Here is a 27,203-nt window from a genome sequence, read left to right on the forward strand (position 1 = left end):
TAATAAATAAGAATTTTTGTTGTAGCTGAAACATTTTTAATAGAGTCACCACCATTTTAGAGTTATGATTTTTCGTTTTCGCTTGCCATCTATATGTTAGTAATATTAGCAGATTGGCTGACTTATAGCTGAAAGGACTGCTAATAATCTTTAAATTGTTAGAAGAGCCATTTAAATGCATTAAATGTGTTTAAAAGTACTGAAATAGGTATTGGCAATGTATTGAAGAAAAAAGCAATTAACACTAAACTGGCATGACTCTATTATTAAAATTCTTTATCTATGAACCATCTAATTGTACTATTAACGGTGTTAATTTTATGTGGTAAGTGATTAAATTTGTTAATCAATACTTATTTCAAATGAGCGGTTGGTTAAATATGAGGTGCCAATAACATTTGTATCCACTTGTCTCCATCCTCCCCCGTTTGACTTCATATTTCATCTTTCTCAGCTAGAGATGGATAATATTTTTTAGAACAGATATTTTGCACCTGTTATTTAATCATACCTGTTATAAAAATTACTGGTTACTTCCAAAGGCCTGTTCCAAAATACTAGGCAAAAATTGTAATTCATAAAAAATTGTAATCTTGCCAAAAAATCATTTTTTTTGCTTTTATTTATAATGTTTCAATTGTTTTTAAGTTATCTTTGTACAGTTTTAAAAAAAGGAAAGATCAGGTTTTTATTTATGTAATTGATACAGGGCCGTCGTCCGGCGTTGCGAGGGGACCTACAAGTTTTCTATTTCTGCAAAATCTTCAAGAAAGTAGATAGCTCCGAAACTAGTTAGATTTTTATTTAAATAATTCAAATAGATATATTTTTTCCAGTTCATTTCCTAAAAATGGACAAAATAAAATTTTTATTCCATTATTATAATTTTTTAGAGCTGTTTTAAATCTAATAATTTAACGAGTTACTTTGCTAAAATCAAATGTTTTTCTACAGCTTATTTTCTGGAAATATTATATATATAACAATACCTTCTACATTTTAACGCAATTATACACACTTAGAAATATATACAAACATACTTAAACATTGTGGGCTCCTAATTTGCCATCAGACTAACCGTGGGTGGTTTTTCTCTCCAAGTTACGCAAATGCGGGCTAGTTTCATCAAAAAGTCTTCTACGAAGGCGAATTTCTCCAAATACTTGATACAGGAGTTCTCTTATTTCCTGGATTTTGTTATAAATTACAAGGCTACGGAATTGAACATAGGTAGTCATAAACTCAAAATTGCTTTGGCTGTTCAACGACGGATAAAAAAAAAGAAAAAAAAAGAAGCAACGCAGAAGCACAACTTGCGAATTCAAATGAGTTTAACAGGATAATTATATTTTTTGGTTGTTTAGCCATAAGAGTTATTCGCTATATTAAAAAAATGCTCTTCGAGCCACCTAGCCTTTTTTTTTTTTTTTTTTTTTGGCAAGCTAAATTAATGCTTTTTTCAAATATAAAATGTTGCAATTATGTAAGCATTAATTATTTAACATTATGTTATCTAAAAAATTGTAAGAGTTTTTTTTTTTTATACAGTTTTAGAAATTCTGCTAAAACTTTCTTACAACAATATCACTCGATTTTAAAATATTCATTTTTTTGATGAAAGGTGAAGTTCACTGATTTATATGTTTAGAACAAATTTAAAATTATCAAATTCTCCTAATTTTTAATTAGCGCAACTCAACTAAAGTAATTACAGTGTATTATAAAACTATCGAGTTTAACTTTGCTTTTCGACTTCATGCTGTAAAAAATATCCCATTTAAGAACAAATATGCACTAGTCTAATGCATAAAGAGTTTATGATCGACATTTCAGAGGTCAAGTCGGAAGATGACAGCCGTTTTAATATTCTCATACTATTTTGCATAAATTATAGGTTGGCTAAACCGAAACGATTAACTTCCACCTGCCTATTTGACCGCTTAATCTTGAAAGTTTAAACACAATCGTTTTTCAATGATTGTTATTCGACTCTCAGATAAAGTGAAAATCTATATAATATATATTTCTCTTACACGGCGACTAAAAAAAGCCTCATTACTACTCTCCGAATGGCAACGCTAGAAAATCGACCAATGATTGCCGCTAAAAATGTCACATGCCAAATCTAGCTGAGATGCCTCAACGCATAGCACTTTTAAAAACGGAAACTGAAATTACCTTAAGTTAGGCAGAAGTGAGTAGTTTTTGTCGATAGATCTCTATTTTAGTATTTTGTCGAAAGCGCTTTTTTTCACGAATTTATTTGACGATTTTTGATTTATATCACGAAATTATTTGTTTTACAAGAATTTATTTGTTTATGCAGGTTTTCCCATTGCAATTCACTTACTTCAAATTTTAATAGACTTAATTATAGCCAAAATTTTAACCTTTATAAGGAGATATAAATTTTAGAAATTTTATCTTAAGATTTTATACTACAGCACATTTCAAATAGGTTTAACGAATTACATGTCATTTAATTGAATTCAAATTTATTTTAATGACTTAGCATTTACTAAAAAGATGTAATTTTTCTTTAACAAAAAAGTTGTTATATGGATTTGAATGATTGTTTTGAATTCTTAGAATTTTGTGCATTTGAAATGTACCTAAGTTAGTAGCGAGCGAAGCGAGCTTGGTTTGCGAAGCAAACCATATAAGATTGCGTAGCAATTTTCGGGGGTTGGCGAGTGTTAGCGAGCAGGGAGCGCAGCCCACTATTTATTAAATTATATAGATGAAAAAAGTGATTTGCTATTATTCTTAAGTCCTGAAATATTTTAAATAGACAATTATTTTCCGATATAAATTAGATTCTACAAGTTTGAATAAAAATCTTGACAAAGGAAGATTATGAAATTTTAAAAAAAAGAAAGAATATTTTTGTTGCTTAACAGTGGAGACTTTTTTTTTTAAAAAAAAGAACGTAATTTAAAATTTTAAGTATACATTTTTTCACCAGATCTTAGTGGATCAACGTGATAATAAGGAAAATAAATTCTTCTCTATTAGGAATATACAGCAATAATTATAATAAATGAATTGCATTCTTTAAAAAATGCTTACTATCGCTCGTCAACCCCCGGAACTTTTTAAGAAATTGATTTCAGATAGCTTCGCTTTCTGGGCGGATTGCCTATTATAGTAGCAAAAAATCATGGCGTTGAAGTAGATTAGTTCGTAAAAAAAACGCTACTTCACGATTGAATTGTTCCTAAAATATTAAGAAATTTAAGGAAATACGAATCGTTCATTGCAGATTTATCGACCAATGACATGCAATTCTACTGCTAATAGTTTTCGCCGAACTAAATCGGGGGTTCCGTCCCCTGCTAGATGTCGCTCATCATGCCCTTCAGACACTCTTTACTTTTATATTGCTTAATACTGATGCCTCAGCTTTACCTCTCTAATATATTATTAATTATATTAAAATCTCCAGCCCTGATCGCTCTAGCGTTCCAAACATACCGGAATTGCTCACGAAGTTGATTGTTTCCGGATTTGGGGCAAATTGCCTAGAAAGCAACGAAGAAAAAAAGATATACTTAACAATATCATATCTCTTCTGATTAAAATTGTTTGTAATGGTAGTGAAATAAGAGCTAGAATTATACGACTGCATGCAAAATTATCTCTGCACTAAATGCTGGATAATGCTTCGATACATTTATTTTGATTACTTGTATGCAACGGTAGACAAAACGTTTATAAATGAGTTTTTGTTAAATTAAGAAAAATATTTTACTAATATTTAAAAGAAATTTCAGCGGAAAACAGGAGATTCAGCATGTATAAAATAATTGTTATAAAATTTATTAGATATTTAAGCGAAGTTAGGCGTATTTATTATTTTCAATTTATAGGCTATATCAGTGCTAGCTATCACTCGCCAAATGCTAGCTTCTTTATTGTTCAATACATCAGTTTTTATACTTTAATTTAATAATAGTTAATGAAATGCTCCTGCTCACGATCGCAACCGGAATTCGTCTTATATGAACCGCGTACCCCTAAATGCTCATATATTAAACAAATGTTATTATCTACCCAGCAAACACAACATTTAAGGCGGGATAACGGGCCAATATACAGTGACCGATAGCACCGTCATGGGCCCAACATAGTTGGCCGAATCGGCTGCGGCAAAAAAGTGTCCGGCCGGCCGGCAGCTGGAGCCGATACTGATCAATGATGTCGGGTCGATGTCGGCCATTTGACACATTTTTATCGGGCCATTTTTGGCAAGTGCATATCGGCATTGTATTGGCTGTTTTCAGTTGTCCAGAAACATTAAAATTTCTCCGATAGAGACCCAACATTAAAATGACGCTGGTTTATAATGGACCAATATCGGCTGGTTTCAGCTTGCCGATAATGACCCATCATTAAAAAGGATATTATTTTATATTGCGCCAACAAGTAGCCAATAAATTTCCATAATGGACCAATATCGGCTGTTTTCAGCTTTCCGATAGTGACCCATTATAAAAAAGGATATTAATTTATATTGAGCCAACAAGTAGCCAATAAATTTCCATTAATATTTAGATTTTCTTCTTTAACTTTTTGCAGTGTTAATACTTTTTAGGACTATCGTTGTAGATTTGTTATTCTTGCAGCTACTTTTTTCCTTAGTGCCTGGTAGATCTAGTATTCATTTTTATTTAATTATAATTAAAACTTTTACTTTTTTATAATAGTTATATTTATTTCAATTCTGGGATACTCATATTAGGAAGCATTTTAACAAAAACTAAGTGGTTTGCAAAGGGCTGCATTGAATGTAACAACAAAAATTTTCTTTAAAATATAGCTTTGTATCAAATTTTTTATGATTTGTTGAAATGAAAGTAAGCTCTCCTTCTTTTCTAATATTTATAAGCATACTAACCCTTTTGTGTTTTATAATAGGAGATTGTATTATAGTAAATTATAGTTTGATCGATTCATCTAACAAAAATATAATAAAAGAGAGTTAAATATTTTTTTTTACATTCTTTTCTGTAGTTTAAATTAGAACTTTATATTTCATTTATTATTTTTTGCATTAACTACGCTTGTAAAAAGTCGAGGTATTAACTTTCCTAATCTTATTTATAAACAATTTAAAATAAAAAAATTTAAAGTTATTGCAAATTATTCTCTAGGTATTAAGTAAAATTCTTTTGTGTTATTGTAAAGTATATAGTTTAGTTATATAATTTTTTGTTTTCATTTAATAATTAATATCAATTTTAAAAAATTTAAATAAACAATTTTATTTTAGTTTGTGTTTCTTCTTAAATAATTTTTAATTTTAAGTGGTGATTACATGTTAATTGAAAATGCACATTATTTTCAATGTAATTATCTGGTTAATATCTTTTTGTATGCATATTTATTTAATGTTAGTGTTTATAATTGTCAGTTAACAAGGAAATAAGCAAATAAATGTTTGAGGAAATTTATTTCAACAATATATAAAAGCTTTTACTGACAAATGTTTTCAGAAATTTATTTCATCAATAGTATTATAAATAATAGTAATAATATAGTAGTATTATAAAATTTATTTATTTCCAGTTTCAGCAATATTATTCAGAATTCTTCTTCCTTTCTTTCAAACACTTTCTCTGTCTCCGTTATCTCAGCCACCTTGTTACTGATGCTTGTGTGACGTCAGGGAATTTACTTCGACAGCACCTATAATTCAATTTTAGCGTTTAATGATTTCTGTATAAGATAAACAGCAAAAAAAAATAAGAGAAATTATCATTTACACTTTAAAATATTAATCAATACTTATCGAATATTAAGAGAACACAATCCAACCTTAAACTACAATATGTCTGTTTAAAAATTATTCCAGAAAAAATGTAAACAAAAGTAATTTTTATTGTAATTTTGGTATGATAATGGTAGGGTATTATATTAAAGTTAGTGTATAAGTATTATATGGTATTATTTAATGTTGTTATATACCAGTTATTATAGTTAAAAAAATGAACCAAACTCAAAACAGGCCTAAATAACATTTTAAATTGGCAACGAAGCCAATTAAAATTAATGTTAGAAATGCATTTAAAAATTCGACTTTTTAATGCGTAACTACTTGAATATTCTCACGAGACAAAATTTTTTTTAAAATAATCTATAAATTGGTGTTAATCAGCACTACGAAATCATTTACAAAACCGAAAGGCATATACCGATACTCACTAAATTTATAAAACTGAAAGAATAATTTTAAATTTATTTGACTTACTATTTTTTTGTTGTATTTAATGGCAACTTTACATAATTAGTATTTATTAGTTTTATACATTTTTGAAAGTTATATTACTAATGACTGATAGTCAAAATTTACCATAATAAAAACAGATTTCAAAAGCATAACATTAAAAAAAATAATTTCGTGTTTTCAGATAACGCCAGAAATATTAGTTTAGTGACTTTCTTCAAATATTCTACACCTACATGTTTATCATTAAGCTTATCTGACTTAACGAATAGAGAATGGAGAGTAAAAAAAAGTTCAATGAAGTACTTTTTTGCTTAAATAGATCTATAAGTGAGAAAACATCACTCATGTTGCAATTAGAATATTTGAAAAACAGATTATTCAGTTTAAAATAAAACAGTACCTAATGATAAACCAATCTGAAAATTCCATTCTTTAAATCTCTCAACGAATTTAAATTTTTGAACAACTTTCAAGATTGATATTTAAAATTTCGCCCCCAGCCATGATCTGAATTTCTGGGTAGCTAAAATGATTTAGGACTTATAGAAGAAACAAAGGAACAAACTTCTCCTTTCAAATTATAGCTAATTATAAATGTTTATATAAGCATGCTAAGTTCTTAAAATTTCTAAAATTTAAGCTATTTTTATGATAAAGTTCTTGTCAATTATTTTATTTTAAGTTAGTTTCCTCTTTTTTTTTTTTTTGATTTAAAAGCTAAATTGTTTTAAAACTTCAATTTATTACATGGATGTATCTACTGTATATCAAGAATTGAATTTTTTTTTTCCTTATTTGTTATGTTATCTTTCGAAGACTAGCTCAATAGTTTCCTTTACTATTACTAGATCACCAGGGAAGCAGGGGACCTTTACTGTTACTAACCAGCTCAATATTAAAAATAAAAAAAATAAAAACACCATAGGGCTCTTATATGGTTATTGAGTAGTTGCATCTGAGCTCATTGTTTCCCCCGGTAACGTAGGTAGCTCCTCTGTTCTTTGTGTGAAAAAAGCAAATAAGACCTCTTTTACTAAAATATTTAAATTTTTACAATATATGTCTACGAGATGGCGCTGCCATAAACATGATTTTTTTTTCACTTTTTTTTAAGTATAGCAAAAATAAGCAAAAAATTTTAATGCCTCAGATTTGAGGAAAATCCTCAATTTCAATTTATGATCACTATTTTATCTTATTATTTGGGCGTTAGAATGTACATATAACTTAAACACTAAATAGTTAATAAACTTTTTTGAAAAAAAATATCAATTTGCTGAGATTTTTTTCTTTTAAATAAAAATTATCAAAATTAAAGAATAATTCTTAAAACTTTTCAATTCTTATGAACATACATAATGATAACATGCACTCGAGTAATATTATAGAAATTAAAAAACAAAATCATAAAAACTTTTATTTCACTCAACTTTCATATTGGTATATATTTCCCTTTGCAAAATATTTTATGACAGTCACCTTATTTAACAACTTTCCAAATAATGAGATTTCATTTTATTTCCCCAAATTAAGAGCGTTAAACAAAAAATATTAATTTTTTAATCTAGTAATAGAAAAATGTTAAGATAATAGGTAAGATAAAATAGGATGTTTGCTAAGCTTAACTACTTAAATTTATAACATAACATGCACTACATCTCTAAAATTATAACAGAAAATATTACCTGCAATTAATTGTAGGATCCTCGGATATTCTTGGATTGATTTGTCATGGAGAGGGGGTCATGGGGTCCAAATTGAGATCTTGAAGAAAGAGGTTGCTCAAAATTCTGTCGAATCGTGTTATAGCTGAAATTAACATAGCTAAACTTACTAATTTTAATAATAGTACACTGAACTTACTAAAATAATTTCATTAAATAAAGAAAAACGTAAAACAGTTTCAGAATATCAGAACTCATTATTTTGTGTCAATATAGCTGCAAAGCTATATTGCTATCATTCATTGACTTAATGTAAGAAAAAGAAGAAAAAAAACAATAAATCTATACAAATTCTCCCCCCCCCCTCCCCAGTAGTAGCTAAAATTTTTTTAAATTTTTTATTTTTTAAATAAGATAATACAATCCTGATGCATCCTCTAAATTTTAGTCTAATATTTGAAAATAATGTGAATAAGTTCTTACTCTGTTTACTTTACACACTCACCCCCCCCCCCAAAAAAAAAATTATGCTTAAGAAATTCTTTCTGAACTGGCAATACATATATTATTTTAATTTAAAGCTCATTACAGATTTAAATAAATTTAACATTTCGAAATGAAAAGAGATGCTTCAATCATCTTAGTTAAAAAAAAATTACTAAAACTGCAAAAAATTAAAAATCTGTTTAGTTTCTATATAAAATAAGTAAACCACCTCTGTGTAGAGACCTCTTCTATTTACGACCACTTTTAGAAGGCACAGATAATGTCAGAAATATTAGTTTAGTGACTTTCTTCAAATATGCTACCACCTTCATGTTGATTATTAAGCTTATCTGACTTAATGAATAGAGAATAGATTGTAAAAAGAAGTTCAATGAGTACTTTTTTACGTAAATAGTAAATAAATATGCAAACATCACTGATGTTGCTCTTGGAATATTTGAAAAACAGATTGACCAGTTTAAAATAAAACAATACCTAATGATAAACCAATCTGAAAATTCCATTCTTTAAATCTCTCAGCGAATTTAAATTTTTGAACAACTCTTAAGATTGATTTTTAAAATTTTGTCTCCTTGCGTGATAAAAGAAACAAAGGAACAAACTTTTCCGTTTAAAATATGGCTAATTTTAAATTTATATATAATTCAGTTAAGTTTTTACAATTTTTATGATTTAAGCTTTTTTTATGATAAAATTCTTGTATATTATTTTATTTTTAGTTTTTTTTTTAAGGGAAAAGCATAATTGTTTTAAAATTTCGATTCATTACATGGATCTACTGCATATCAAGAATTTGCATTCTTTTTCGTTATTTATTTTGTTATCTTTCGAAGACAAACTCAATAGTTTGCTTACTAGATCACCAGGGAAGAAAAAAAACATCAATCTAACAAAGTCAATATTAAAAAAAAAATAATAATATTAAAAACACACCAGAGGGTTCTCATAGTTGCATTGAGCTCATTGTTTCCACCGGTAACGTAGGTAGCTCCCAAGTTCTTTGTGTGAAAAAAGCACATCAGATCTCTTTCACTCAAATATTTAAATGTTTACAATATGTGCTACGAGATGGCGCTGCCGTAAACATGATTTTTTTTTTTTCTTGAAGTATAGTAAATAAGTCAAACTTTAAATGCTTTAAGATTTGAAGGAAAGCTTCAATTTCAATTTATAATCACTATTTTACTTATTATTTGGGCTTTAGTATAGACATATAACTTAAACATTAAATAGTTAAAAAACCTTTTTATGAGCATACATAATGGTAACATGCATTCGAGTAATATTTTAGAAATTAAAAAATTAAAACACAAAACTCTTTTTCACTCAACTTTCATATTGGTATATATTTCACTTCAAAAATTATTTTATGGCAGCCACCTTATTTAACAACTTTCCAAGCAATGAGATTTTATTTGATTTCTCCAAATTAAGCACTTGAAACTAAAAATATTAATTTTTTTAATCTAATTGTTGAAAAATAGTTAAGAAAGATTAGAGGTAAGATAAAATAGAATGTTTGCTGAGCTTACCAACTTAAATTAATAACATAACATGCACTACAGCTGTAAAATTTATGACATAAAATATTACCTGCAATTAATTGTATGATCCTTAGATATTCCTGGATTGATTTTGTCATGGGGATGCCAACTAAATTGAGATTTTCCAATTCATTGTAAAAGAGGTTGCGACAGTTATCTGCTCAATCCTCCAATCGCTCCAAAGTGTTACATCTGAAATTAACATTGCTGAACTTACTAATAATAATAATAGTAAACTAAACTTACTAAAATAATTTCATTAAGCTAAGAAAAACGTAAAACAGTTTTAGAATATCAGACCTCATTATTTGGTGTCAATATAGCTGCAAACAATTGTGCTATCACTGTCCATTGTTGACTTATATAATAAAAAAATGAAGAAAAAAAAACAATGAATCTATTCAAATTCTACCCCCCCCCCCCAGTAGTAGCTAAAATAATTTTTAAATTTGTTATTTTTTACTTAAGATTATACAAACCTGATGCATCCTCTAAATTTTAGTCAAATATTTGAAAATAATGTGAATAAGTTCTTACTCTCTTTACTTTACACACACACAAAAATCAGATTATGCTTAAGAAATTCTTTCTGAATTGATAATACATATATTATTTTAATTAAAGCTCTTTACAAATTTAAATAAATGTAACATTTCGAAATGAAAAGTGATGCTTCAATCATCTTAGTTAAGAAAAATTACTAAGACTGAAAAAGATAAAAAATCTGATTAGTTTCTAAATGAAATAAGTAAAAATAAATGAATTAATTAATAAAAACTTAAATAATTTATTACAGAATTTATTACATTTATTAGAATTTATTACATTTATTATTGAAATAATTTATTACAGAAAATTTGTAAGAAATATCAATATTTAGGAGATATAGTAGTTTTTTTTTTTGTTTTATTTTATACTTTTGACAGTATAGAACTTTTGCGTAATGGTAATTTTTAAGTTTTTTTAGCGGGAAAATTTTCAGGTTTCTTTTTATTATTTTTCTTATAAATCCTTTTTTACAGACTCTTAAGAGTACAGAAAGAACATGTTTCTAATTTACGATGTATGCATTAAAACAACGTATACAAAACTACATTTTCTTAACATTTACTAGAACAAGTCACGCGTCCAAAAGTAATCATGCGATTAATTATACACCTTATATATGAAATCGTTAACTTTAATTTTGAAAGGTAAAGTTGATAAAAGTTAAGATAAATATTGGTAAAAGTTAAAATGAATAAAGACAGAAAAATAAAGATAAGAAAAAGTTGTACCGAATATTATAATCAGTTACTTACACGGTGTTTAAAAATTCCATACTGATTGCCCTCAATATACCTACAAATGGATATAAAAGAAATTCAAGTTTACATCTTATCTATTAAATAAGTTACATTAATAAATGTAGCAAAGAATCTAATATTCGTAGGGTAAATTAAATAAATTTAACTAAATAATTAATTTTTTAAATACAGCGAAACCACCGAGAAAGACCAACTCTGTGTAGCGACCTCTTTTATTTACGACCACTTTTGAAAGCACGGAATTTTTTCTATAGACTTTACAATAAAGAAAACCTTTAAACGAGACCATCAAAACCTACCCCAAACCACTGTAATAAGGTCAAAGAGGGGAAAACGAAAAAACTATCAACAGAAGAAATCTTAACGAAACAAATAAGTAGATTTAAATGTATTAATATTATTTGTAAGTGGCTCTTATTTAGAGCGCTCTTTTTTCCGATCTCTACAAGAGATATCCTCATGGTGCAGTCATTGTGCTCTAAAGACAATGCTATCATTTATTTATTTTAAGAGCTAAGACTTAAATTTAAGAAAAAAAAATATTTTCTAAAAAACTAAGAATCTCAAACAAACAAACCTCTTCTCATATTTAAAATCTAAGAATTAAAATCTCTTGCAGAAAATCATCCACCTTCCATAACATTTACTCAATCATAGTCAATAGAGGTAAGCTCAAGAACGACCAATTTCCATTAATAACCATTTTACGGAGATTGTTCACTCCCGAGAGGTTTCACTGTATAATCAAAGACTAATGCTAAGCCGTAAGAACAAAGATGGGATACGGCAACTCAATTTTAGCTTTCAATAAGTGTACTATTTAGTGTATAAGTATATATATTTACTTACTATTATTCTTTTTTATCTATTTTCATACATGCTATCATATTTAACACTAGAAAGACTGAAACTTAGTATATACCTATATTGCCCAAAATCAGTCAAAATGACTGGATGGTAAAAGAATAAATAAAGAAATTTATTTAAAATTAATTTTTAATATTTTTTATATTATTTACAATTATATAACAAGTTATTAGTATATTAACAATAAAAAAATTACATGTTGCACAAAATTCTAAGAAATTGTGTCATTATATAAATCATTGTTTTTATAATTGAAATTAAAAGCAGTAAAAATGACTTCCTGGGGCAATGTAGTGTTAATTATTTTCAAAAAATAGGTAGAATAATTCTTATGAACAAGAATATGAGGGTAACTTTATATTTTTAATGCATAGAGTTCATCTATTACTCAATAAGTATTGTATATTAAGCGTAAAATTTTTTTAAAAAAAACTGTGTTCAACAAAATATTTTACCTTCTAAAAATTCAATAGATAAATTATTTTAAATAGTTAACCACAAAATAAAACTTCATAAGGTTAAGTAAGGTCAAACATAATAAGGTAAGGTAAAACATTTTTTAAAATATAAATGAATGTCATATCCACACCTTATTTAAATAAAGCATTGCATTTTGAATAAGCCTTATAATCTCCTAATATTTGATTAATTGTATTTATTTACCTTTTAAAAATTGCAATGCTGATTAGAAAGCTTCATTTTTTTGCTATTACAAAATTACATTGTGACATTTAAACTAAGTCTTTTCCTATTGAAAACAAATAGGTTGCTGAAAAGTTATTATTATAAGATAATATTATAGTACCATTACATATTAAAGTTTTTTTTTCTCTTTAAACTTATTTTTACTTAATTTGTACTTAGTATTGAGACTTTTTTTCTTTAATATTTTTATTTACTCTACAATTTTTATTATACAATTGTATACTGTAATGGTAAGCTGTTTTAAACATGAAAAAATATGTTTGTCCAGTTAAAAGTCTTTTCCTTTTCAAAACAGTTACATTATTGAAAGTTGCAATGTCATAAGATTATTACCCATAATACTTTGAGTTATTATTTGACAGGCCCTTAAATTTTAAATAAACCAGTAACAATTTTAATAAATAAAATAATTTACTTAGATTTAGGTATTGTCTTTAATTTTCAGAATAGAATTTTGTTTCCTAAATTTTGTATATTTTAATAATATGTAGTACATCATTATTAATATTAAAACAAATTTGGATAATTAAACCAATAATCAGATTGATTAAATTTTAATGATAAACCATTTTAAATAGGAAAAAAGTGAATTTGGGCACTTAAAATAAACATTTTCTTTTAAAAAAAATTAGATTCATGAAATTATATTAATACATCCATGGCAAGCAAGGATAGATAGGTATTCTTTAGCCAAGAATACATCATTTCAAACATGAAGAATTAAATTTGTGCTTCAAACTGAGCATTTTCCTTTTAAAAACAATTGTTTATGATAACTACAATCATCAATATTATCCTAGCACCGTAACATATAGTGAATGTTAAATTAATTTTAAGAAAATTTAAGACATTGTATTTCAGTATTGTCCATTTTTATATACATAGTACATTATAAACATTTACAAACGTTACAGTCTTATGGCTTTGCAGCAATAACAATCTAATTTTCTTTCAAAAATAATGTAATTGCTTTGAAAGGGAAAAATCTTAGTTTTAATTACCAAATTTATTATTTCAAGTTTAGATAGTAGAATGGCGAACCAATATCATTTTTAAGTAAAGTAAACAAAAATGATCCAATAAAAGGAAGATAAGTCTTAATTCAAAATGCAAGGCTTTTTTTCTCTTAGTTTCAAATTTGAATGACAATCATTTTTTCTTAAAAGAATGGTTTGTCTTATCTTATTCATAGTTATCTTTTTTAAAACGGTTTATCAATACAATTTTGAGAGGATAAAATAAAATAAAAGTTAATTAATCAATTAAGAAATCAAACGCTTAATTTCAACAATGTTTTGGAAATGATTGATGTAATTAATTGAAATTCCTTTTAATTAAATGACAGTATATCTTCTAACATTAAAAGTATACAATATTTCTCAATCAGAATTAAACTCATAGCATATTTTAAAACGTTCTAACATTGTAGTGCAGCTTTTGCATGAGCATGCAAAACAATTATAAAACTTTTAAGTAAAATAGTAAGGAAATTTTTTTTTTTTAAATAGCATACATTTTAGAAATTTTAACATTTCGAACAATTTTTAATTCAGAAGCATTTGAAATTACTTACCCGAAATAAACGTTCTTCCATGAAGTTCCTTGACGAGAACTTTTCAGGGCATCTCACCTTTTCTTCCAAAATACATTAGCCCTTTGTACAGCCGAGACTGAACAACGCCAGTTCGCAAATGGACCACACATTTGAATGTCTTCCTATTGGGTATATTTTAAAAACCCCGTTTAGGAGGAGGGGTCTCCTTCCAAGGAGTATTTTTTTTTAATTTTGAACTTTTTTTCACACTCCTTCCAGCATTAAACTCATAATTTAAATTTGTTTTTAAATATTTTCCTTTTGATATGTAATTAGTAAATCCATTAGAATAAATTTCTAATGTACTATTTATTTTCGAAAATAATTAAATATAAGAATTATTTTCGGCATCAAAGAAGAGTAATTGGTTTATTCATATTTATATAAAAGAAAAGTTTAAGGTGCATAACAAGTTCACGGTGAGATTGTAATGTCCAAATGTCCAGCATGTAGAAATTCAATCACCCATCCAAAAAAAATATTTTTCCCGCTCATACTAAAAGAATTGATTTAATAATTATTTTAATAATTGAAAAACCATTCGTTATTTATAAGAGATTTTAAACAGAGAAAATATAAAATAATTTCTGAATAAATTAATTACGTTAGATGAAAGGGAGCTAGTATAGACATTTAATGCAAATTTGTCAAAAGCGCTTATTAAATAAAATTTTTAACTCATGAGGCATTTTCTTAACAATGACTTGAACGCATTACTAAATTCTGGTAAATATCTGAACATAAAAAGGAGTTTTTTTTTTCCAATTTTTTTTTTAAATGTTGTTTTCGCACACACTAGCTCTACTACTCAGGGCTAGAGTGGATAATCTTGGTATCTTGTTAAGTACACATTTATTTTAAATTATTTATTATCCAAGCCATATTAGGGAATAAATATTGACACATATATAACTCAAAATACTAATTCGTAAGAGAACTTTTCACTATACTAAGAAATAAATTTTTAAAAAATTTTAAGTGTCAACTTTAAATGTATATTGAGACACAGTCCTGGTAGTTCTACCTATCGCGGGAGATAGAAGTATGGTAGCTATTTTTTCCTTGATATTTAAGAATTTTTTTTTTTTAGTAAAGATAAAAGGTCTATGATTAAAATGACTATATTCATAGCTATATTTAAAGATTAACCATTTGATCTCCTGTTATCAAGTTTTTGATGGAACTAACCCGAATATGCATGGAGAGGAAAACCACGAAAACCTCCCTCGGTTTCCAGAAAAATAAAATTCAAAATTTCCTGAAAATTAAAATATCAAAAGAAGAAAGTCCCTCCATCTTCAAAGAATTTTCGTATGCTGTCTTTAGACAACTGTTACATTCAGATTTACGGAGCTAAATTTTTAAGGAAATTTACAGGTTTTAGGACGGAAGGAAGAAATATCATTCCACACCAATATTTTGATTATTGTTCATTCTTTGACCACTTTATCGCCAACTAATCTCACTGTAGGTAAGGTAAATTAAATGAGTCAGCGAATTAGTCTGAAATTCACTGCAAGAAGAATTTCTGAGATTGGTGAGTGATAGCGATTTGAACAGGGTTGTGTACATTTTAATATGTTTAAAATAAAGCGTAAAATATTCTTAAGCGTAAAAGTGGGGTATTTAATAAAATTAAGGCAAACTGTGAGATCGGAGCCAGCTCACATCATTAAGCGATCTCATAAGAACTGTTGTGAGGTTGAAAATAGTACCGAGGTTCGGTGAGTGATAGTGGCCTCGGCAGTACCGTCTTTACGCATGGGCACACCCGGGCAGTGCCCGAGGGCCCCTGGTACTCAGGGGGGCCCCGAGAGTCTTACTTTTTATAAATTTTATTTTAAAAAATATAAGACTAAACAAAATTACCTTATATATATTTTTTAAAATAAATATATTATATTGCATAAACTATGTATTTTGTTTTTCTTTCTACAAATAGTGATTGATTATCTTGCAAACAACAATAATTTGAATAGTTTATCACCAGGGAAACTTAAAAAGGCAACCGAAATCTATTTATTAATGTTCCAATGAAATTTTTATGTGAATTCAGCTTTTTTGGGTTTACTAAAAACAAATTTAAATCAAAACGTATTTAAATTTGTTCAAAATATTGTATATGTTAAAAATGAGTTATTTTATATATATTTGAAGTTCTTTAGTTCGATTTTAAGCAGTATGACGTGTTATACGGGCCCAAAACATTTCTTTGCCCGGGGGTCCTGCATGCTATTAAGACGGCCCTGGGCCTCGGCGTCCAATAATAAAGTTTTTTTCTTTCATGTAACTTTTTTTCCGAGCTTTTGCTTCCGTTACCTTTTTAATTACTAATTAGTAATTCTCACCTAATTATGTGTTTATTGAGCAATATTGATAACAAATGCCGGAGTTCAAGATAAAAAGTTTGTAAAATAAAATTATTTTAGAAAATATTGAACAGAAAATAAAGAAATTATCTATCTCATCTTCCGAATAAAATAAAAGTAATTTCTTTAAATAGTTGTGTGCAAAAAAATTTTTAAAAATAGTAAATAGAAAATGGAGGAATTCTTTATCCAATTTTTTGAATAAAATAAAAGTTATTTCTTGAAGTGGTTATATGTAAAAAAAAAATGGCTCGAAATCGTAACTAACTTTTATATTTTTTTGGTGATTAAAATTTTTATGTGATGCATAGCAATAGTAATAATAATAATAATAATTGTTTTTGATATCATTCCTTTTTAAAGCATGTGTAATACGCAGCTCTCTTTTAGCCGTGACCTTCAGAAATGTTTCTGTGCCCTTTGGCAAGACATCTACGTCTACATCCTTGTATCCAGTATTCCCCCCTTGGGCAAAGGATCCCCCTTGTCTTCAAATAAGGTAGAATCCTTTTCTGAGAATCAGCAATAGAACCTTGTTGCTAGCACATCTGGCTATTTGAAAGGAAGAGTCTGTGCATCGTTTACAAATTGTTTTAAAAATTTTTATTATTATAAATTTTTTTTTTTTTTGCTTGATTAAAGGAGCATCAAGAGGAAAATGCATTCATCCTAAATTTTCTATTACAGCACTAGTTTTTTTCTTTCTTTTCTTAAAGCATTACTGATATAATATTCACAAGTGTATGCAAATTTCGTAATGCAAAATATATCACTTGATAAAAAAATTAAGAATTAACCTCATTTAATTTTAAAATATTTTTTTAAAGATATGCTTATTATTTAGCGCTATATGTCATTCTTTTTTTTTTCTTTTTTTTTCTGTTCTTAAACACTATTTAATTCAATCCAATCAACCAAAATTACCTTGTCAAAAATACGTCATTCGCTCACCATTAACAGTCGAACAAAAAATAGATAAAGAAACAATAAATAAATAAAGAAATAAAACGTCATGACAAATGTCTTAATCCCAATATATTGAAATGCAAATTTTTCAGGATACCGCTGCCATTATATATCTACTGAAGTAAGTGAAGAAAAAAAACTTCCTTCTCAAGCTATATATCCTTGCCATATTAACAACTTTCAGTACAGCTGCAAAATTGTTAATGTTTTGTAACATTTTAATCATTTAAAGACAGTTAGAACAAACTTTTTTCTAGCTAAGAATTATATCTATTATCTAAATCATGGAGTAGTTTTTCGGTCTGACCTAGTCATATGCAACGACTAACTGATTTTAAATTACATTCGAAAACGATGCTCCTCATAGTAACGTTATACATTTTATAAGACGTGCTGTTATCAAACGTTTAGAATGGTTTTGTAGAGGGGAGTAAGGGATCAGAGTTTAGAGTTAATGAGAACTTTTTTTCTTGGTACTCATTCTTCATAGAACTTTTATTTGTTATTTTATTTTTTAACAAAATTTAACAGAACGAAAAGAAATTACAATACATAATAAGTGTTTCGCAAAGAATTAATGCTAACAATTAATAAAAAACTGCAAACTAGGATAAATGGGAGTTGGGGGGAAAATTAGCCCACATACCCCCTCCACTACACTCATGATTATTATTATAATTTTCATTTGAAGAGACATATTACGGTTTCTAAAATATCGCATTTATTGCTTCAAAAATTTCTGACAATACGGTCATATCGGCCCCCCCCCCTTTTTTTTTTAAAAAAAAAAGACAAACTTGATAGCGCATATTTACAAAGACGGACACAAATTTTGAAAACTTAGTTTACTCTAAAATAGATTAGCACCGTTTTGTGGCACGGACGTTTCTTCTGTTAAGGCGCCAGCCGTTGTATTATTGTATTATTTATACTTTAAAGTATGGTTTAGTGTCTTGTTTCTTAATTTTAAAAAGCTTCTACAATACCGTCATTCGGGGCTACTTTGTGTAGCGGGGGCTACTTTGTGCAAATTCGAATTTGGCATTTTTCAAGTGCTGCTTTTGAGTATTATGTTTATTTCACTTTAAAAATGTGTGGAATTTGAAGATAGAAGTCTCTTTTATTACTGCAAACATTTATTCGAATTTTAAAACAATCTCAGAGTGTGTTTCGTTCATCCAATGCCAACAACTTTCCGAAGACGTCGAATGTCGAAAAGTGTGCGTGGAAACTTTAGCTGTGAAATGCAAAGACGTTGATAAAAAAATTGTCGTAATGGCAAAATTTTTTATTTATATATTAATAAGCAATTATATCATGTTAGCGTTAAAAAAAATTGAAAATTAATAACAAATAAATGGAAAATGAAAAAAAATGCATTTTGGGGCTACTTTGTGCAAAGTTTCATTCGTTTTTTTTTTCGACAGAAAAATGGTCAGACGTTATAAAAAAATACCTGGAACGAGAAACTACCGTGATTACACTTTAGAAAAGCTGCAACAATGTTTGCAAGCAGTTGTTGGTGGTATGTCGATTGCAGAAGCTTCTAGGAAGTACGAAATCCACAGAAATACTATCTCTAAAAAAATTCACAAGAAACACGTTAAACTTCCTGGTAAACTATTATTTTTCTTCTACAAAGATTTTTCTAATGACTTAATCAAACGATTTAACACATAAAAATATATTTTATAGGACATCGGGTAATTTTGACAGAAACTGAAGAGCAAGTTCTGTCATGTTCATTCAAGGATGTTATGTTCAAATTTAACAATATTATAAATGTTAATGAATATGTAATAATTATTATTTTTAAAATTTCATCCATTTCAATGTTTAAAAATGTATATAGTTTGCTTTTGTTTAAACTCAAATGTTTTGAAATAAACATTATTTTTAAGAAAAAAAATCTTCAGAAAAATGGTTTCTTAACGCTGAAAATTATTTTCAAACTAATATCTTTACATATCTTGATGTTTTTGTCTTTAAAAATGTCAACAATGAACTTTTTTAACAATTTTATATCAATATTTTACTAAAAACATGATTATTAAATTGAATTCCTATCGCTGCACAAAGTAGCCCCATTTGGGGGCTACTTTGTGCAAGGTATGTTTTGACTTATTACTCGTAAATATTACATACAAATAATGCCAATATTTATCAAATTCACTCGTCTGAGTCCAGTTATGAATATAATATTGATAAATTTTACTAAAGTTTGAATTAACATAGTTTTTTTACATGTCAAAGTTCAAAAACTGCGAAATCCTGCACAAAGTAGCCCCGAATGACGGTAATTAATTAATACAAATGATGCAAATCAATACAAATGATAAACAATAAAAAATAAGCAAATAAATCATGTCTTCATTCTTAAAAAAGTTAAGGCATGCTAATTTAATACGATCAATCCCCCGTTTTTCATTGAGTAATTTTTCGAAGATTAAAGCAATTTCTAATCTTAATTAATGATAAAGTAATACAATATCAAAATGATTACTGGGGCAAATTGTCTTAGTGTAAGAGAGTTTAGTATTTGAGTAATAACATTTTTTGATTCCCACAATTAGATTCAGAAAGAGTAATAAATAGGCATATGTGAAAATAACATTAAGGGATGAAAAGTTTCAACCTTTCTCTTCACTGATCTATGAAGGTCATATATTCCAAATTATTTCTACCGTTCTGACAACATTATTTTAAAAAATATTTTTTTATTCCGAGGAATTACTTTTGTATTTAATTTTGCATAAAAATCAATAGTCTGTATGAAATATATGCATATTCTTAAGTGAGCTTCTTAGAATAAAAATATAATCATTAAAAAATAGAATCATCGCTCAAAAGTATTAAATTTGATTCGTTTTTTAGAGCGTTTCATTGCACTACATCTTATCTTTTTCAATAAATTATTAATAAAACTGAATATTATCAAGACCTGCATTTTATATCTTTAAAAACTCAGCCTTCACATAAAGTGCTCTCCTTTTATGTCAACAAGGGCACTCCGCGGCCTTCGGATAGCGCCATCGCCTTCCTAAACTTAATATGAAATTATAACAAAAACTATTTCTGCATCACCTGGCCATAAGTTCTCATATTTTACTTGAGGGATTTAATTTATCATTATTCGAGGAGAGAATTGTAAGCGATATATGGTTAGTTTATGATTTAAAAATAAGCTTGATTGATTTAGTATTTTCTTTCTTTCTTTTTAGTTTAAAGAAATCATTTTTTAAAAATAGAATACTGCCATTTTAGTTAAAATGTACATAATTATCATTTATAATTTACTTTTAGCCTTATAAGTGTAATATTTTCAAGTAATTTTTTGACATTTTTATTAGAAGAATTATAAAACTGTTAAAATTCTCTCATTTCATTTTTTCAGTAAAATAAGATTTTTTTTCTTGATTTGAAAGTATATAAATTTGCTTAAGTGTTTATTCATTCTCTTTTTTTTTCCTTAACCCATTTTGCCAACAAATCGAAATTTGTTTCTTCTGCCGCACTAAAGTTCTAACAATAAATTTAAGAATGTCGTTAGTTCATGGTTAGATGAAGCCCAGCAGCTATGTTTCAGAAAATGCGTTTAGCTGGTTGCAATCCTTTACAGCCAGGATGGTCAATCGAAAATAAATTGTAGCTTTTACTATATAATGGAAGTGTTTTGTTTTGTATATCATTATTTTCTCAGTTACGCAGCAGATATATATTCGTCTTACAGTTCTCAGTCAATTCGCTTTGTATGAAAACTAAAAGAAATTTGGTTCAAACCAGTTTCATTCGAAACAGATGCCGGAAATTCTTTCCCTATTGTAAGGTGAATGAGGTTTACCTGCCTCCTCCCGGAAAAAAAAAAAAAAAAAACTGTATGCCTTCTTTCTACATCTATTTTTTGAAACATTTGTCTTAGATAATTTTAATAAAATAATTTTTTAAAAAAATAAATAGTTAGTGCCGTATTTTTTTTCAAATGTTATTAATTAATCTGCTTTTATTCACTTTTTTATCTATTTTTTACGTTAGAATGTATGTAAAAATCGAATAGGTGCTACGAAATATTTATTGTCGCGAAAGCAAAAGTTTAGATAAAATAAAACGAAACAAATTCAGTTGTTTTTAAATGTTGTTTTTAGAAAAAGCATATAAACGATAAAGAAATTAATTCATATTTTAAAGATATTATTTTTTACTTGATTAAGATATTAAAGATACCAATTTTTATATATTGGATGATTTTTACTAAATTAAATTTTTTTTTTTTTTACTCTCAATTGTCTGAAAAATAGAAAACAAAAATATTAAAGTAAACAGCACATCGGAGTAGGGAGCGTGGCAGTTATATAACCATCAATCCCGTGAAATTTAAAAATCTTTTAGGTAAAACCTTTTGACTTTAGTTTTCTTAAAACTAAAATTTTATCTAATGATATAAAATGTCCTATATTACCGAGAATAATTTTAATGGATAAAATTAATATGTTGCAAGCTTAATAACAGTGAAATAACTAAAATCTTAAAAATAATGATAAAATTTTTCACAAAATGAATAAAATATATCAGAAAAAATTTAAACAATGAATGAAGTAAAAACATTTTTTATTTTCTAAAATAAAAAAACAAGATATGCATATGATGTCAGAAACATCAGTAGAAGACGAAATTTTAAAATTGCCATGTAATAAAATGTGAATCTGCTGCAACCGCAATGAGACATCAAGTTATCCACATTTTATATTCACTTCTAACCATAGCATCGAGCAATTCAAAATTTCTACTATGGTATGCAACCGCAATGAGACATCAAGTTATCCACATTTTATATTCACTTCTAACCATAGCATCGAGCAATTCAAAATTTCTACTATGGTATGGCTTAATTTGGCCCCTTATCACGGTTTAAAGAAATTTCAAACAGTATTTTTAACCTCAAAGAGCGTATGTTTCTTAATCGAAATCGAACAGGCGAGAGCCATTGAGTTTTCCAAAAGGAAATTAATTATGCGCTGCGAAAAAACGTTGTAATTGATATTAGAAATAGAACATCTTTGAGGTTCAGACGTTGAATAATTATTGCTTAATTATTTGAAATGTTTACCATTTTTTGCAATAAAATTTTAAGCAAAATGTTTACTTCGATGATAATTAGCATAAAAATTATCATATTATACTTGACATGATTGTTTTAATGCAGACAGACATGTTTATATATAAATATTTTATTTATATTTTATTTTATTGGAGTCAATAGTTAATTATATGTTTTAGAGGGCAAAAAAGAAATAGGACACAAGACGTTAGTTAAAGTACCTAACGAACAAAATTTAAAAGAAAAACTTCCAATCTTATATTTAGCTCCTTTTTAAAGAGTCAAAAGTCAAATTGCCTCTAATATATATATGTTATTGTGACATGATGTTTAAAAGAATAATTTCGATTCGAAATTAATCGGGTTTATGGGAAGAAAAATGCTTAAACAAAATAAAATAATAGGTAGTCTATAATTATTCAAAAAATATAAGCTGAAACACATGCACAAGAGAAACCGGTGCGGCCATGAAAAAAAGCAAATGAAGTATAGTAATTCTACAAAAAAGCATGGTGTTTTATTTTTAATCCTAATTTGAAATAATTATAAATTCGCATTGATTTAATAACTAGTTTAACACCAATTTTGAAAATCATTTTTATACGAAAAAAAAGAGCGTTTAGCATTTTATTATAGCACAGGATACGTTGATCTAAAACAGAGTTTTTCAATTAAGTTTGAGAAGAGGTGGCATTTGATGCTTTCTCTAAGAGCTCTATCTGCGAACTTCAGAGTTAAGAATAGCTATCTTGATAGAAGACTTTTCGACAATGAATAGGGAGTAAACTAATTGATGTTAACTGTCAATCCTGTGTTCCTCCCCTCCCCAACGAACCCCAACAACCGCACACCTGGAGAGTCACAAAAGAACACCTCGCAGGAGTTTGAATGTAGGTGTTTTTTCGTGATGTTTCGGAGAGGGGTTAAATTTGAAAATAAATCTTACAACTAAATCTCAATACTATTAAGTCTGATATTGATACTTTCCCCTTTGAAAACACTAAATCAAAGGACAGTTTTCATTAATTATCAGAACAAATGACGCGAAACGTTAATCTTGTAAAAAGATTATCTATTGAAGTAAAAATATACCTTTCTTATCTAACATAATGGTGAAAAATAATTCACATTATTGTTGATGCATCTTCCTTGGGTAAAAAAATCACGCGATGATCTTAGTTAGTTAAAAGAGAAACGGTAAATCTCTTTTGTTATCATCAGCATTAAATTAGTAAATGTTAGAGAAGTATTTTTTATGCGTAAAATAATTCTCTATGCCTTATTTAACGGTATCTACCAGCAAAATATTCCTTTATTCTTTATATATCATTCTTTCTTTGTAATATTCTCTGCAATTTTTACTTTTTTGATTTTGATAATAACTCTAAATTAAAGGCTTAAAACTAAGCCTGGTATTTTAAAACGTAATACTATGATGCTCTTACACAACATTTTAGAATAAGCATTTTCAAAACTGCATGTAAGTTTTTAATCAATTTAGAATTATTAAATAGTAATTTTTAATAAGTTACAATGAGCATTATTCACAAATCTGCGCAGTCAACTTAAATATTTATAATAACGTATCAAATCTGCGTTACAAAAATACAATATTTCAGAATTTTTTAGATGACTAACTTTTAATTTAACTTTGATCGCTTTATCTTAAAAAATTAGAACACTCGCACGAAGCAATCATGGGTAAATGTAAGCAAAGTGAGCTGAGGGCGTAGTCCTTGACTATTTTTTATTATTTTCAATTCCATATTTGATTTTCAATAAATTCAAATATGGAATTGAAAATAATATCTTATCTTATTTATAAAAAATTTATCTTATAGTTATTTATAGTAAATTTATCTTATTTATAAAGAAAATTATCTTTTTTTAATGTCTCTTTCCAAAAGTTTATGCTATTTTAACACAAAAAAAATAATTTTTTAACACAAAATGTAACAAAAGTTTGCTTTTCACTGTAAAATATTCGTAAAATATGTGTTCAGCTATGGCATTTGAATTAGCGCGATTATGTATATGCTTCAAAAATGTATATATAAGTATATATTTGGATTTGTTTTATATTTCTAATGAGATTTGTGACTAATTTATTAAGCTATTTAATTTAAATAAATGTAGCTAATTATGAAAATCCTTTAAATAACTAAATAAATCCTTAAATAATAATATTTTTCTAACATCTTTGCCCTTGCTTTTTAAATTTCTAAGATAAACATTTATTCCTTTAAATTTTTAATCATGTTTTCTTTGAATTTATAACGCGGAAAGTACTTGATTGGAAAATAAGTTATTAGGACTAATTTGGTGAATGTCTTCCACCCCTAGAAAATAATTATTCAATGCGCTAGTTATCCTCTCCTGAGGAAAAAAGGAAATTGGAAATTATAAACTGTTACCATATTCATTTAAGTAGATACAGTGATGGCGTAGCGGCCCGAATGGTAATGAAATTGCTTTTATGATAAAAAAACAATATTAACTAGGATTTTTTTTTTTTAAAAAATAAGTCTATAGTTACAAATATCATGATATTTGTAATGAATATTAATTTATTATTATAATATATACTAATTTTTTATTTTAATTTATACTGTATTATATAACTTAATTTATATAATTTATAATATATCTTCATTTATTTATTATACTTAATTTATGTATATATATTAAGGTTTTTGAAAATTTTATATTATTATTTTTATTATTTTTGTTCTTAACATTTATTTTTCTTTGTTATTTTTAATTGTTTTTAAATTATTGTACCCTGCTTTTGAACGATTAATAAATTATTGTAATATAGATAAGGTAAAATTTAATAGATAAACGTGTAATGATAATACCTAAAATAAAATTTTTAATTATCATTAGTTATTAAACAAATTTTTTTAATCCAATTAACCAACTACTATCAATGAGAATCGCACTACAAGAGTATGTTCCTGCCTAGGTTGAATCCCTGATTGAAGAGAAAAATGCGTAAATTGCATCTACATTTTCAAAAGCCGTTTTTACCAAATGGGTGACTATTCTAAAGAAGTACTTCAATAAAAATTCCTGATTGTCATTCTAAAGTAAATTAAATCGCACCCTCTTTTGCAAAATGTTTGGTTAGAGCTTAGAGAGTTGTCTTGGTTTTGTTACTTTTGCGCCATCTGTTAAACGTTCTTTTTTTTTTTTTGAACTAAAATAGTCAAATAAGGTCAAGTCTCTATCGTCAGTAAAGCAAAGGATTTTTTGATTCAATACTAGAAAATAATATGTAGACATTTTGACTGTTTTCAAACTATCAGCAAAATTATGAGTTGTTTTTAGGCAACAGTTCTCACCCGGAATATGTCACAAAAATTTGTAATCGACAAGCAGTAAGAGCTGCTTTAATTTAAGTATAATTTTCTTTCACGCTGCAATATAAGATACATGCATAGACGCAAATGCAGAAGTTATGGCACTGTTTAAAACTTATGATGGTAGCGGAATAACAATTAAAATAATTTCAATTTGTTTGATTTTGCCAGCACTTGAAAACTTTATATTTTGAGTAGCAGGTCTTATATTTATTCGATTGATTACATATATGACGGTAGTCAAAATCATTGTAAACTAAATTTTTTAAACCAAAATTAATATAGAGAATTGTAAGACTGACGAGAATCCTATATATTAAAAACTAATCTTTCATTTAAATGAGAGAAATCGGCAAGTATATATTTTGCTTCCAAAGTTTGTACAATTTGAAACATAATTTTAATTATCACTGAAAATTTTTAAATTTGCTAAAAAGTTTCTTATTATGCTCTATATTTTAGTCAAAAGTACAAAAATTAATAATAAAAAAATGCTCATGTGAAAAAAAAGAAGGGGAAGAAAATAAAAGAAGCAAAATATATAGTTCTGCCATCTACATGTAGTGTTGTTAACTAAAAGGTGTTAATTATTATTATTTATTTATTTCATTATTTCTTTCACCAAAAAAGGATAGGGCATGAATTGAAAAATTTATTTTGGAATGAAACTTAATAATAAAATGAAATAGTCAGGTAATTTTAAGAAAAACGCGTTCGATAATTTAAGCATACTTTACAGATACGTTAAATCTCAAAATCATTAACGATAAAAAGGACTGGTGATGCCTGCGTAGCAGCGATGCTCTTGGAGTTCTTTACAGGCTAAAGAGAGTTTTTACTACTTTTTTTTAAAAAAACAATTAGAAATAGAACATAAATTTAAATAATTTCACTTATTTTATTGCATTTTTTAACTTATTTGATATTTTTTTGTTATTGAAATTACATAATAAAATAAATAATTCAATCTTCAATAAGTTAATAATACTTAAAA

The 27,203-nt window shown here is 27.0% G+C and overlaps 1 long non-coding RNA gene across 2 annotated transcripts; it reads right to left on the reverse strand.

Moving 5' to 3' along the window:
- Positions 1–5,435: 5,435 nt before the first annotated feature.
- Positions 5,436–14,516, reverse strand: LOC147816634 (uncharacterized). 2 transcript variants are annotated; one of them, XR_015428529.1, is made up of 5 exons: positions 14,397–14,516; positions 11,246–11,285; positions 9,994–10,136; positions 7,915–8,038; positions 5,436–5,688 (listed from the first exon to the last, which is right to left on the reverse strand). It is a non-coding gene; the product is annotated as an uncharacterized LOC147816634 (long non-coding RNA). The 2 variants fall into 2 exon arrangements; XR_015428530.1 differs by lacking the exon at positions 14,397–14,516 and adding an exon at positions 12,101–12,119.
- Positions 14,517–27,203: the final 12,687 nt, after the last annotated feature.

Source organism: Parasteatoda tepidariorum, chromosome 1, assembly GCF_982258835.1.
Source record: "Parasteatoda tepidariorum strain Cologne lab strain chromosome 1, Ptep-v5.0, whole genome shotgun sequence".
NCBI classification, from domain to species: Eukaryota; Metazoa; Arthropoda; class Arachnida; order Araneae; family Theridiidae; genus Parasteatoda; species Parasteatoda tepidariorum.